A 14093-nucleotide genomic window follows, 5' to 3' on the forward strand; every position below is an offset into this window, starting at 1 on the left:
ATTCAGGCTGTTTGAAACTTCATAAAGTTCATAAAGACACTGAGTGGATATTGAGTCATTTTGAAGTCACATAAAAATATGAGTTTTCGTAATTAGTACTGGACATTTTTTCGCATTTTCTATCGCATCTTGTCTTCGGTATAAATTTTTTCATGCCAAACGTAATCGTGGAGATGTTTCAGCAGTTTTTTTTTAGATAAGATTTTATGACTAGCACTTTCTTTTTAGGAAATATCTTTATTCGGATTAACAAATACCATAACAGCACTGTGTTTGTAAGGTTAATTTTGAAATTAAAATTCGAAAGGCAATTAGTTTCCTTTTTTGTCTATTCTTGACCCCTAGTGACCAAGACAATCAACTGTGAGGGCAAAACGTTTTTAGAAAGAAGAAACCTTTGGCGACATCTTGTCTTCCTTTTATCCTCAGAATCTGTAGAAAGTGGCACCACAGTTCCTGGCCTGCATCCGGTTACAATGAATGACCACGAGTTTGTTTTTAATCGATCGGCTACAAATCGGAAATTTCTTCAGGAAGAATATAATGGATAGGATGATTCCTAGAATCTGGTTAACCGGGATGTGTAGCTTGTTAAATGTCTCGAGTAGACTTTCTTTTTATTTTGATTGATTTCAAGGCACGTGCAAGAGGCAAGTAAAATTGTGGTATAATAACTAAACCAATATATACTATAAGCTCCATTACACTTATTTTTATGTTCTGCTATACTTAAGGAAATGCATTTCAAATTCTTAAATTCTCTCTCTACTCTGTACATTGTAATAGTGATTCGCAAACAAATTTCGTTTTCGATTACGTTAAAGATTGGGAGACGTCGTATTTCTACAGAGCTGTCATCTATTATTTTGCATTGGAAAATATTTCTTCTTCAACTTCTCCAAATCTAATTAAAACTGTGTACTACATGAAACTAATACGGATGGTGGTATTAACAATATAGTATCAATCGCACTATATAGTAAAGACAGATGTGGCGCTAGCTGAAAAATGGAGTTATTGCAACGGCGCTTCTTAGAACGATTTTCAGATAGTTGTTGCAGAAAAGCTCCGAATACTTTACCTTAAAATTCAGGCAAAAACCACATGTCCTGTTATTGCTTTGTATGTTTAGATAATTTCTTCGCGGAGACAAAAGATGGTTGACCAACAATGCAATAGCTGTCTTGTGATTGTGCTAACACACCAAAATGTAGACAAAGTGCGTCCTTCATATGTCTGAAAAGAAGAATCGAATGAAACAGGCTTAAAATTCGTGTGTTCTTGGGCATTGGTACGAACGAGTTCAAATGATTTTGAATAATCAGCCACTCTGAACATTCGTTTGACGGATCCATCACGACTTCAAGACCGCACAGAAGCATATATTTATTCATTTACTGCAAGAAAATACTTGGAAGTATTTCAGTAAGAGTATCCAATGCAGTATAAACATCGTAACAAATAAGGACACTCTGGGAAATTATTTTGAGCTCCAGAGCAAAATAAGGGCTAATGCAGCGAGTCTTTCGATAAATCTAATTAACCAAAATCAAACGAGGATTCATTGCCATCAAACAAATATTTAAATCACATTTTTTTATTTGGTAAGCCGTGTTCTGACAGCATCACTATTTTTGCCGAATGAATGCAACTGTTTAGTTCAGCTATGATCCTGTGGAATGTACAATAAAAAACGCCCGAATTGAAATCATTGCCATTTACAATAAGGTTGCGAGTCACTCTACTTTGCGAACAATGGAGTGTTTTCACAGCTCAGACATCAACGAAATGACGCATTTAGAATTATAGCTCAGCTACTGAGTAGTTTTATTTCATAAAAAATAATTAAGAATTGCGCAGAAAGCTGTATCTTAAGCGTATAATTGCGCGTATTATGAAACATTAACGTATTTCAAATGTACCATTTTTCTGTTTTTTTCGTCTAAAAACGTCCGGTGTTACCTATATAAATGTGTTTATCATGCATTTCTGAATTAGCATATTGCATTACTAAACATTCTGTTTGCTTTGACCAGGAAACGGAACTGTAGTACATCGAGAAATAATAAACCTGCTTACGATTTATTATATTTTCTAACTTCAGTAGCTACAAATAGCAATTACCATTGAAACAACAATAGCAAAAATATTGAAGATACTAAAAATTTAATCTGATGACACTGTCTTTTTCTCGAACAAATACAGTTTACGTGTCAGGTGAAGAGGTCACGCACTTGATATCATTTTGTTCCCCTTCTTTTCACCAGGAAAAGAACGGAAATAAAGCCTCCTGTCGAATGAAATAAGAGTTACGGCGATAAAAATCTCCTCTTCACTACCTTCTGATTCTCATTTTGAAAAGCTGTGACTGAAAGTCATTCTCTCAAAATAAATTGTTTGACGATCATTTCTGGTCAGGATTGGATTCCTGGCTGGATCTCGCTGAAAAATACGAACTGCTTCATTTGTGCGCGTATGTGCATTCACTTGCGTTAAAATTTATATAACCCGAATTTCGATTGCTTATGTCAGTAAGGTAAGAAATTTATTAAGCTGAGTAAATACCATATTGCCAGTGATGGTGGCATTAATAAGATAGTACCAATTGCAATTCTGCAGTACGTGCAGCTTGTGTTCGTTTTCCTTCATAACTATGGAACTGATTTCCGCTCTAACAACATTTTTGTACTGGTGCAGAACGAATACAACTACATCAAGCATTTGAATCTCTTAAAAATAAGTACATAGGCTTTAAGAAAGCTTGACAACTGAATATATCTTGAACAACTGGTCGTACACTTATGAATCTAATATAAACATGAATGAAATAATGCAGCCTTTCTAGACTGCACAAATCTTAAACTTTTAATAAAAATAGCTTTATGAAAAACTTACGTAACTTAAATTTCTGTTCGAAGCCTCTCCGAAGAAAGTGGAAATGACCAAGCTTTTTTTTTTCTTTTTTAATATTTTCTTTTAACAGTTCTACAAATGGGGATTTAAGACTTCTTTCTTAACATAAAAGTTATTTAATTGGATTGTTTAATTTGAAAACTTAGATGCCTAGTTGCCTGAAGCAAAACTGATGCAAGATGCTCGGAAAATTGATTAAAAATACCTCAGATGGTGCACCAGTGGGCAAGTGGATGAAACTTGTGAAATGTGTAGTTCAACGTATATTTAAATTGATTGGCTGCATGGGCTCTTACAGTTTTCCTTTTATGTAACATGTACGCAAGCCAGTGTCCAAAAAACAGCGGTCGAGCAGTTAAGGCCACTGAACACCGGTGTTTTAATCTGCGATCAGTTCCTGGCGGAAAGATCAACTTCATGGGTGTTTGGTGATTTTGTTTCGTGTGCAAAGTAAATACGGATCAGTTTCCCTTAGAACGTGCTCCACGAAGGCATTCAAGCCCTTAGGAAGGGTACCACTTTTGCGCTGTATTATAATAAAATAACCAAACCAAACAAAACCAAACCAACCCATTTTTCAGGCAGATAGCCATCTCGTTTTTTACATAAGTGGTTTGTTGGTTTATTAGATTATGGCAAAGCTCTCGAGGGCTATCTGCCTTAAGGGAGGGATGCCTTCGTGGAGGACTTTTTAAGGGAAACTGGCTCGTATACACGTTACACGTGGGGAAGACCACGAAAACACCCATGCAGCCAGCCCGTTCGCGGGATTCGAACCTCGGACCGAACTACCAGTGTTCAGCGACGTTACCTCTCGGCCGCTGGTGGGCCCTTTTACATAAGTGATTCAATAACATCAGTATGTGTGATAAATTTGATCATGTAAGGAAAAGCATTTTGTTCAGTTATTTCAGTTACTAAAAATATTTTGCAAATCGACATTTTTCTGCGAGGCTGTTAAAAATTCTAACTTCATGTATTTGTATTAAAAGTTAGTTATCCATGAAACGAATTATCGCGTCTCAAAGTCCCTCGTATTTTTTGTTCAATAAACACAAACTATATATACACGTTCAATAGACATTTAGTCGTGCAATAGTTGGTAATATTCTTAAGTTATAAATTTAGTAATATTCTAAAGTACTCTGAAATGCATTCACAGACTTTTAAAATATCAGCCATAAAAGGGGCATACTGTTTGAAATTTTAACTCTTTGCGATTGCTGCTCATCTTGGATCTTACTGATTTTATGATATAATATTCTAGATTTAGCTCTTGACATATTGCTTTAAATTTTTTTTGAAGCAACGGCGTTATGTGATTTTATCAGCTTCTAAAATCTCTCAGATGGATTAACCAAATAAAAATGCAATAAATAATATGCAATTATATATAAGCGTTGCACCGCTGTGAATGTTCTAAATATGAAATTTGCACGACATTTGCTCTTATAATTAAAGATTTATCAAAATTTATAGAATATTGTTTAAAAATGTTTGTTCGAAGTTTTTTTCATGCGTATTTTAATGGTTCATTTGGTAGACTCAGAGAGGACAGATGTAAATTTTAAACAAGTCCTTTCCAATAAAGCCTATCTTACCTTTAAAAAGCACGAATACTGGAATCTGTAGATTAGCATAATTCTTATCCGGAAGCCCCTGATAAGATTGAGGCCAAAATTTCAGTATCTGGGCTGGTTATCTGCAGAGATACATTTTATATATGTACAGCGCTTTCTGTCTCACATGTGATAGCTCTAATAATTGTCGATGGCTTTTGTTCTGCCCCTTAGCTGAATCTCGATTTCATTATCTACCTACCATATCTTTTTCTAGCAACATTTCTTTCTTTATCTTTATATTTACCAGCGCTTGAGTTTAGCATTATTTCTTGGATACTAATCAGTTCGTTGAAACTCAGCGTGAGCGCGTTGTCATCTGATGGAAGTTGTTCTGCAAATAATTAAGGAACAGCTGTGTGCCATCCCAGCAAACTCGTTCATGGACATTCGAAATGCATACTTGAAAGTTCAGATGTGGTGCGGACTTCCATGCTACGAGGTGGCTGTAGAATTACACAGTAACTATATCAAAGTTTTATGTCGTTTCCAGTGAAATAAAACATTCTGCTCAGATTATTTGAAGAAGCCATTTTATGTAAAAATACAGGTTAGTTCTAAAATAATTTTTTGATTATTTCAGTGGGATTTTAAAATTATTTTTGAATAAAAATATTTATCTGTTGGTAGTACAATACTATTAAGATCAAAATATATGGAGATTGAGTGCATAATATACAAGAATTCAGTTTATTGGTCAATATGTTTTACATCCCTTTCAAAATAGTACTCTCTGATCGCATTTAATAAATTGTTGTTCTTGATCCTCCAAACATGTTTTAAAGTCATTTTCGTGAAATCCTTTCAGGACTCGCTACGAATTCCCTTTTGTTTCATGAGTCGACTTAAAACGGTGACCATGAACCTGCAATTTGACTTGTGAATATAAGTCATATGGTGAGGTTTAAAGCAAATTCGGAGCTTGCAGATCTGTATTTGTTGTATATTTTAGTGAAGCTGTATGTCAAAAATTGTGAATAATTTTCTTATTGCTGTTAAATTTTATATTTTCTTTTAAACTTTGTAGCAATGGTTATTGAAATACTACGCAAATGTTAAATTAAATATTTTAATTTAGTTAAATTTGAGTTATTTTAGGCTTTGCCGTATTTCTGTTTCTTTAATTTCCGTCTATTTTATTTGTTAAGTGAAACTAGTTTTGTGAGTACGCTTTTATGCCCAAAAATTTATACTCTTATAAATTACTATGTCATACATTTTTTACATACTTAAAACAACAAGAATTCACAAATTTGCAGGACTAATATCGAAAGTTTAAAACTTTTGTATTTTTGTAAGATAATATTAAACTATTTTATAAATATATATTAAACTTTTGCATTTTTGTAGCCAAAAATAAAATTCTGTACGTGAACTTTCGTAAATAGTCCTACAAATTTATGATATTAAGCTGATTTTGGTTGCTTTAGTTCCTCCGGTGATCCTTATTCGGCGTGTTATTTTAATTCAAATATGTTTTAGCTACATTTATTAAAAAATTGAAATTGCTATCAATACAATATTGAATCCAAATTATGTAACTTTCCACTGGATAAAACAAGTTGACAAAAAATAAGTTTAAAACTGAAAGGATTTGTTCTGAAATAGTGCCAAAATTTGAACGATAAATGCAAATATACTTTCCTCGAATTGGCCCTTTCTCGTAATTGATTAACCATAAAAAATACAAAAAGTCATTTTAAATCGATATAACTTTGCACCATTTATTCAAGCAATTTAAACGTAGCAATAGCTAGTTTATTATTTAAACGCCAGTTGAAGTACTGGCGTTTAAATGTTCTCGTAATTAGCATGATTACATATGATCAAAAGTCTTTACAATATATTAGAGATATTTTATAATACATTTCAAATATCAATTGCATAAGAAAATAAAATAACCGTATAAATGACTGATAGCAAGAACTCTGGCATTCAAATTTGGAATGCTAGAAAAATATCTTGCGGTGCAAAATATTACATCATTTTTTGTTCTATGTGACGAGTTCTTAATTTTGTAATTAATACTTAATAAAATGTACTATAATATTACACTAGAAGTTTATATCTATAATGGTAAACTCAGTTTTAATATAATACTACAGCTTTCATATTTTTATGTATTTGTTTTCCTATTTTAATCATTCTTAGGTATTCGGTTGCTTATTAAAATTTGCTAATGATTCTCTCTTCTCTGTATTCAAAACGTAAATTACTGTTTAAGGCTTCTGCATCCGAATACCAAGTATGATCATAAATAAACTTTACAACTCATTAGAGAGAATTTACTTTAGTAATTAACTCATTGTGGACAGTTATGCAAAGGCTATTTGCATTAACAGCAACACCTTCGTAAAAGAAATTCAAAGATAAATTGCACCATTTCTCACCGTCTGCATGGAGAAAATACCATTCAATCAGCCCGTTTTGCCAAAAACGGAACCCAGAATAAACCTCCTGAGTTCAATGTAGGCATTGGTAGGAACCAATTTATTTCAAAAGTTATAAAATTGTTTTCGCTCGCTGTTGACTTCAGGAAGTTTTTCTAAAAAGTCTATCTGAATAAAGATCTAAAAATTCCAATATATTTTCCGAAAAAAAAAATACGAAACATATTAAAACATAAAAAGATACCTTTTGGAAGTAAGTTACACGCACACAAAGAATATAAAATTAAAAAATAGTTAATAAACTTTAAATATAAATGTCTAGCAAGAAAGCTACCTTAGTTTGGTTTAGATATTCAATTTCTCGATGTCGAAGGCGATCAGATACAGGTCCCTTTTCTTCAGGTGCAAAAATACTTTTACTCTTTAAGAAGAGAAAATATAGCAATAGCTTTTGCTGAAAATCATTTAATAACGCATTTTGAGTGTTCCTATAGAAGTGGGACCATTCCAGGAATTTAACAGTCGAGTCTAGGTTTGTTTACAAATCGTATTTTTATGAATACAAAAGTCTAAGCACTACCCCAGAGGAGTTAACTTACGTGGATACTTTTCTCAAGAAAGCTATCTCAAATAGGATTATTAATGAGGAATAGGAAACATCCATGCAACTAGTTTGTTCTGTGTTGAGTAGCCAGGAACATGACTCAAAACTCTCCGAATGAACAACCAGCGTACCATATCTTTAGTATCTTGTCCACTAGACTGTTCTTATATTTTAATTTATTTAAAAACGCATAATAAATTCTGTAACTTTACAGTTGGATTGCAAATTACTGGTAATATACAATTACTCATAACAAGTTCTTGGAACAAAGTAAGAACATCACATGCGATAACAGTGGAAATTCAGTTTGAGGATTAGTGATTAAGTTCGAAGATTTAATTAGAAAAGCCCCTTTTCAGTGCATTTTCATTTAATGGATTTAAAATGAATTATTTGTGTTTTATTGCATTAAAATGAAAATGATGATTGTCATCTGAACTTATTTAATTTGTTTTTAAAAGAAAACAGTATGTATGCTTGTTTATTTTTTTAATGAATCGTAGGAATTTCATTGACATTGTTTTGTCTTCCTTTTCTTCTCTTCTTCGTAATTGGAATTTTGAGTTTGCTTTAAAGAGAAAAGTTTTTTCTATTTCTTTTTTCCCTTCCCTAAGCAATTTAAGAAAGAAGTGGTTTGTTTTTATTTTTAAATGAGGAGAGTTTGTTTTCTATCAGAGAGTAAAATTATACTTCAGTTTTCTTTACCTTATTTTTCAGTTCTGTTCGAGGAAGAAATCGGAAAACTACTATTTGTTTAACATTCACTTCACATGTTATTTTTAATTAACCATAGCAGACATTTTAAGGGGTATGTGGTATCAATTTTAATTTTCTTCAGTGCGAATTTATTTGCAGATTTCAAATTATTAAGAGTTGAAAAGAAACATAATAAAAGGTTTAAAATTAAAAACAAAATTTTTATTCCCCTCCTGAGCTATACCTGTAGGACTGAAGTCAAATAAACTTAAATCATGTAAAGTTAAAAGTAAATTGGAGTCAAAGCAAGGCAATTCCTCAACAATATTAATAGTTGCAACCATGCTTAAGAGGTTTAACACAATATCTAAACGAAACAAAATTAAAATAAGAATTCATAGTAATAGTACAAACTCGAAAAACAAAAATACGAAAGGGAGAAAATATATACAAGGTAATAAAAGTTAATCTCCTTCTACTGAAACTCCAACTCAGAACTCATCAGGAAAAAATTATTTAAAGCTTCATAAAAGTCAGTTAATATGTTTCAAAAACGTGTTTCATTCTCCTGGTTCATTTGAGATCAATACCCGAAAAAATAATCAATTAAATGTTAAAACATTAAAATTCATATAAAACCGAAAAATCGAATCTCGAATGTACCAGAAATTTCCCTACACGCCTTCGAAACATTTGGAAAAAGGAGTAAAACGTAACCTTGTGCCAATCTGACTAATAAAAAAAAAAAAAAAAAAAAAAAAAAAAAAAAGAGGCAAATCTAAATTGAAAAAGCAAATACATGTAAAGATCAGAACAAATATACTATTACGTTTTTTTCTTATGACACCAGTTGTTATGTTATTTTCTTCGTTCACGTTCGTACGGGGTTCGTGTGGATTTGGAGTGAATAACGTCGACACTTGATGAAGTATCGAAACACACTTTATTGACCGATATTAATCAGGAGAACTCCAAAATCTCGTTTACAGTCGTCGAATTGTTACAACACGCTGACACGATCAGCTACACAGCTTTCAGGTTATCAAGCTATCACGGTGGAAACAGCTTCACTGCAAAGCACCAGAGTACAGCTTCCGACTCTGCTTGGTCGTTCTCGGAGCTTCACGCTACAACTCGCGATGCACTCGACGACACACAGAGCACGGCTCCCGACTCTTCGGGTCAGTCGTTCCCGGAGCTCAACACGCTCTCTCGACGATGCACTAACCGCGATACACTAAGAGACTCCTTCGGTGAACTCACCGACCCACTCAGCAGTCGCCGCCCGGCTGTCAACTCGATCGACTCCGCATGGACTAACTCGAGACTAACTATCTCGCACTCTCGAGGCACACACATGGACTGCGGACCAGCAGGGTTATATAGCTTTCGGCTTGTGTTTGAGAACATTCTGGGCTAAACCGGTAAGAATTCGTTCCAGAAGGTTCTCCTTCCGTCCAGGGTATGTCCCCAAATGGGCGATTTCTCGCCAAATGTGGCAACCCTGCCTTATCTTGCCATTTTAGGGCAACCCTAAAACCGCTTTGCCGGGAAGCCATCTTACCGCTCCTGTACATTTTGTAACAATACTTTAAACAAGATTATAATTCAAATAACAGTCAAAAAATGGGTGGTCCCCGATTATGCTAAACTAAACTTTTAATACCAAGAAAACGAAAAACGTTTCATAGATTTCTTTAAATAATAAAATGAAATCTGAGCCTTAATCATCTAAAAACTTATAAGAAACTAAAATTGAAAAAGAACACAAACTTGCTGAAATATTAAACGAAAATTTACTGAATTCTTCATACGCCCAAACTGTGTTCCTTGTAGATATATATTTGCGAAATATATTCCTACGTAAATTTGTTTCTATAAATTATTACTTAATAATTACTTAATTTTATCTAACCGAAAAAATATGAAGACGTTTTCAGTTTTCGGCATTTATTTTTTTCGCTTTGATGACAAGACAATATTACTAGAGTTTTCAAAAATACTAATGTTTAATGTTTAGTGCGGCAGGTTGTTTAGAGTGTGTATAAGGAACTTTGGATGCAGGGGACTGAAAAATATTTTTCGATGTGCATTTAAGTATAGTGGTCAACTTATCAGTGTGATATCTTGGCGGGTCGAGTTCGATTTCCGGCGAAGGAGCACACATTTCTCAAAAATGCTTCTGTCCAAATCTTCCGAGCCACCTGAAGTTGAGTATGATAGGTAATAGATGTTGCCTTTATTTGGGGCGAATGTAACAGACTAAATTCCGTCCTTTCACATGCTGCTGTGGTGTAATTTTTAGTGTATCAGATCGGTAATGTGAGCAACCAGGTTCAATTCCGATAGAAATATAACGAATTTATGAAGTTTATTTGATCAAAAAATCAGAAACCTCTAGCGCCTTCGCACTATACGAGAGAAGTTTTAGATTTAGAACTTGTCTTATTCAGAACCTTTCCAACTTCTCTCATCGCTGTCACGTTTCTAGCTTTCCTAATCAACCGCACGGGATTATTAACTTCACCATTCGATATCCAGGCAGGTAGACTTCGAATTTATCGACTTAAGTGCCATGCTTCCTTGACAAATTCAAGAGCAGATGAAAAGTATTAATAGATGTTCCTCCATATTTTCTTTATGGCCTCTAGTCTCCATTACCTTCCACTACTTTTAACCTCCGTTATTCTCAGCTAATGATGTCAGCTTTGAGCCTTCCAGCATGCTCGCTGCCTTCTCAATTTTTAGAAGCGAAACCGCACTGTACATACATTTTATATATGCCTTCTGTGCTGAACAAAATGATTTTGACGTTATAAATATTTTCATAGCTTAATAATTCTCTTCAAAATTGCTGGTTATTCATTTTGATTTGTATGAGTTTGATTTGTATGATTGATCAAACTGAGGCTGACTTTTATTGTATTAAATCTTGCTTAGAAAATAGCTTTCCTTTATAACTAATAATATAGTTTTACCTTTCTTTCTGATCATCACTAAATCGGACTAATCAATGATATTATTACCAAAGACAGCATCTAATCCCTTAAATGTATCATAGCAGAATGCATAGAATTGAATTTCATTCATTAATATGAGTTGGATTTTCTGGTTCCGAATTATTTAAAAAAATGTTACCACATTACTAGATATTTTCTTATCAATTTCTTCGTAAAACTATATTTGATGATAAGAATTTTCATGAATAGTTCTTCGATTGGCAGTATCCATTTTTACCACAGTTGGAGTTTCACCAATAATAACACGTTTTTGGCATTCTCATTCGAAGTGTCTGAAAAAGTGTCATTTACTAACGGAGAGTTGGGCTCTAGCCGGATATTCCATTACCATCTCCTCTTCCGCAATTAGTGCGAAACTGTAATCTTTGGAATAGTTTTGTGAGTAATACCCTTTTTCATAACAAATGAAGGAAATATTTTTATCTATAGGTTTACTTCAATTTGAGTCTATAGAAGAATTTTGAAGTAACTAGGATTCAAATTTGATATTGATGAGAGGTTTTGAAGGCTAATTTTGTTGAATGCAAAGTTTTATTTTCCAGTTTCTTTGCTATATTATGAAGTTTCTCTAAGCATCTAACATTTTGGTGAATCATTACATTTCTTAAATACAGAATACATATCAAACAAATGGTTTCTGAATGTTAAGAAAATTCTCTTATTTTCAATTTAATCAATTAAAAATAATTCTTTCAAATCCTTTCCATATAATACTTGAATATTTTAATGATCGAAAAATTTTTATCTGAACTGTTGGGACTTTATACTGGATATCTATTATGTATTTATATTTGTTTATCTGTTGAAGCAGAATAAAATTTTGTTTTAAGAGCTTATCCATTACACTGCCCTTTAATTTTCAAAGAAAATTATTAGTATAAAATAACCTAATTTTTAATACAACCGTTGACGGAATTCGCGCCTGGAGTAAATGCGTAGTTAAAATCAGCACAAAAATAATGGTTGACTAAAAAAAGTTTCTATAAAAATAACTGAATTATTTGCTAATGTGTTTAGGATTAATTTGAAAATTTAATAAAAATTTCAACAATATTACCACAGAAATAAATTTAAAGTTGTAACAGTAGGCAGTTGTAACAGTAGTTGAAAACAGTAGGCAGTGTCAACATTATTTATATTGTAATTGATGATTCTTAATATTGTAGCCAGTATAACATATGAATCAATGATATTAATATGTTAAATATAATTAAACACCATTACTATTGAAACATTAAATAGCAATTACTTTTCTATTTTCTATTTCCACTTCCGAAGAAAATACATTTTCTAAAATGTATAACTCAGTGTGTGTTTTGATGCAGTTTAAAGCCTGAAGAAAAATTCTGCTGTATCTTTTTTTCTCAAAGTACGGAATGTGGAAATGAAATTATTTAAAAAGTTAAATTTTATGTTTCGTTAAAACAGTGAAATGTATGTTTTTATACTAAGACATTTCATATATACACAATGATAGGGTATAGTATTCAATGATGAAATTAGTACAAGTTTTGAATTTTTGCCTTGTGTTTAAGATTATCTCATTCATTTAAATACACACAATGAGGAATTAGCTTATATGCTTCCTTAGGAAAATACTTTCATGGCCTATTAAATTTGTTTTTGGTTCTTATTTGCATAACAAAATTAAATTTCAGATTTATAAACTCTCTGCCCTCTGAAGGCCAAGAACGTAACTAAGATTCATTTAGGAGTTTCCTTGATAAACCTTAACTTTGAAAAGGTATTTCTCATGCGTAGTGTTGTAATTAACGTCTATTCTCATTCTTTGGCAGCGAGGGAATGCTTCTCTAAGAGCGATTACTCTGTGGACGAGGGAAGTCCTCTGACACAAGGCTAATAACATGTGTAAACTGTCTTTAGTATATTTTGTTTCGCAGACAATACTATGCATTTTCTTTAAAGGAAGAGTAAATTTCTAGGAAATTTCTACCTTAATCTCTCACTGTCAGGCCCATAAATATTCAAAGTCAAAATATTAGTAAGCTTTGAAATACATTGACACAAAAAATGTATCTTGAAAGTTTCGGTTTACTTTATTTATTCAACCTGCAATGTGCAAAATATTTTCCAAATGAGTTTAAAGAAATGCTTTTTTCATGCATATGATTTTTTTTCGCTGCTATTCATTTTTATTTTTATTTATTATATCGTATCATATACGGTGAGAATGAAATCGAATAATTCTATTCGAATTTTTCCCTATTAATATTTTAAAATTAAAAATAGCACTGTATCTCAGGTGGTTCAAATAACTATTTTAATATTCTAAGTATACTCTTTCTATATGATAGAATGTTGAACATTTATCTCCTTGCAGATCAGTTCTAAATGAATAAATGAAACATACTATTTTTAGATGCAATATTATATTCTATTTTTAGGAAATGTTCTACTGCCAGGCATCTTTTAATGCAGAAAGTGTATGTATTTAATTCTGAATGGTGTATTATGTTTCACTGAAATTTACAATAAAAAGTCAGAAGCTATGACTTTTTATTGTAAATTGTAACTAAGGGCTGAAATTAATGTATGTTCTGAGTGAATTCAGATTCCTTAAGTGTAAAATTTTATTTTAGTTCTGTATATCCTCCCCAGGTTTTTCTTTTGAACTTATACACTGGTTTCTATGACCAGTGATTTTCTGCAAAATCTGAATTACACGCTAAAGTAGTCTATACATCTGATTTTGATTTAAATTCTGTTACCATATTATGTATATAATAGGTCATTTGAATTACTGCCATTAATTGATTGCTTATTGTAGTATTCGAAATCAGTTAGGGACTACGCATAAATACGCATTTCTGAGACTATTTGTACACATAGA

General features: G+C 32.4%; 1 protein-coding gene across 4 annotated transcripts in view; it reads left to right on the forward strand.

Moving 5' to 3' along the window:
• LOC118184990 (carboxypeptidase D-like) overlaps positions 1 to 14093 on the forward strand; it is a 741090-nt gene that overhangs the window by 520801 nt on the left and 206196 nt on the right. Inside the window, exon 1 of one of the 4 annotated variants that reach the window (XM_035354756.2) lies at positions 4963 to 5082. The exons of the other annotated variants lie outside the window; for them this stretch is intronic. The gene's annotated coding sequence lies outside the window, so the exon portion shown is untranslated. Of the gene's footprint in view, positions 1 to 4962; positions 5083 to 14093 lie in introns of those variants that run through there. 4 annotated transcript variants of the gene reach the window in all.

The sequence above is a fragment of the Stegodyphus dumicola genome, chromosome 5, assembly GCF_044657685.1.
Source record: "Stegodyphus dumicola isolate Sdum_Otavi_A_Nest chromosome 5, ASM4465768v1".
NCBI lineage: Eukaryota > Metazoa > Arthropoda > Arachnida > Araneae > Eresidae > Stegodyphus > Stegodyphus dumicola.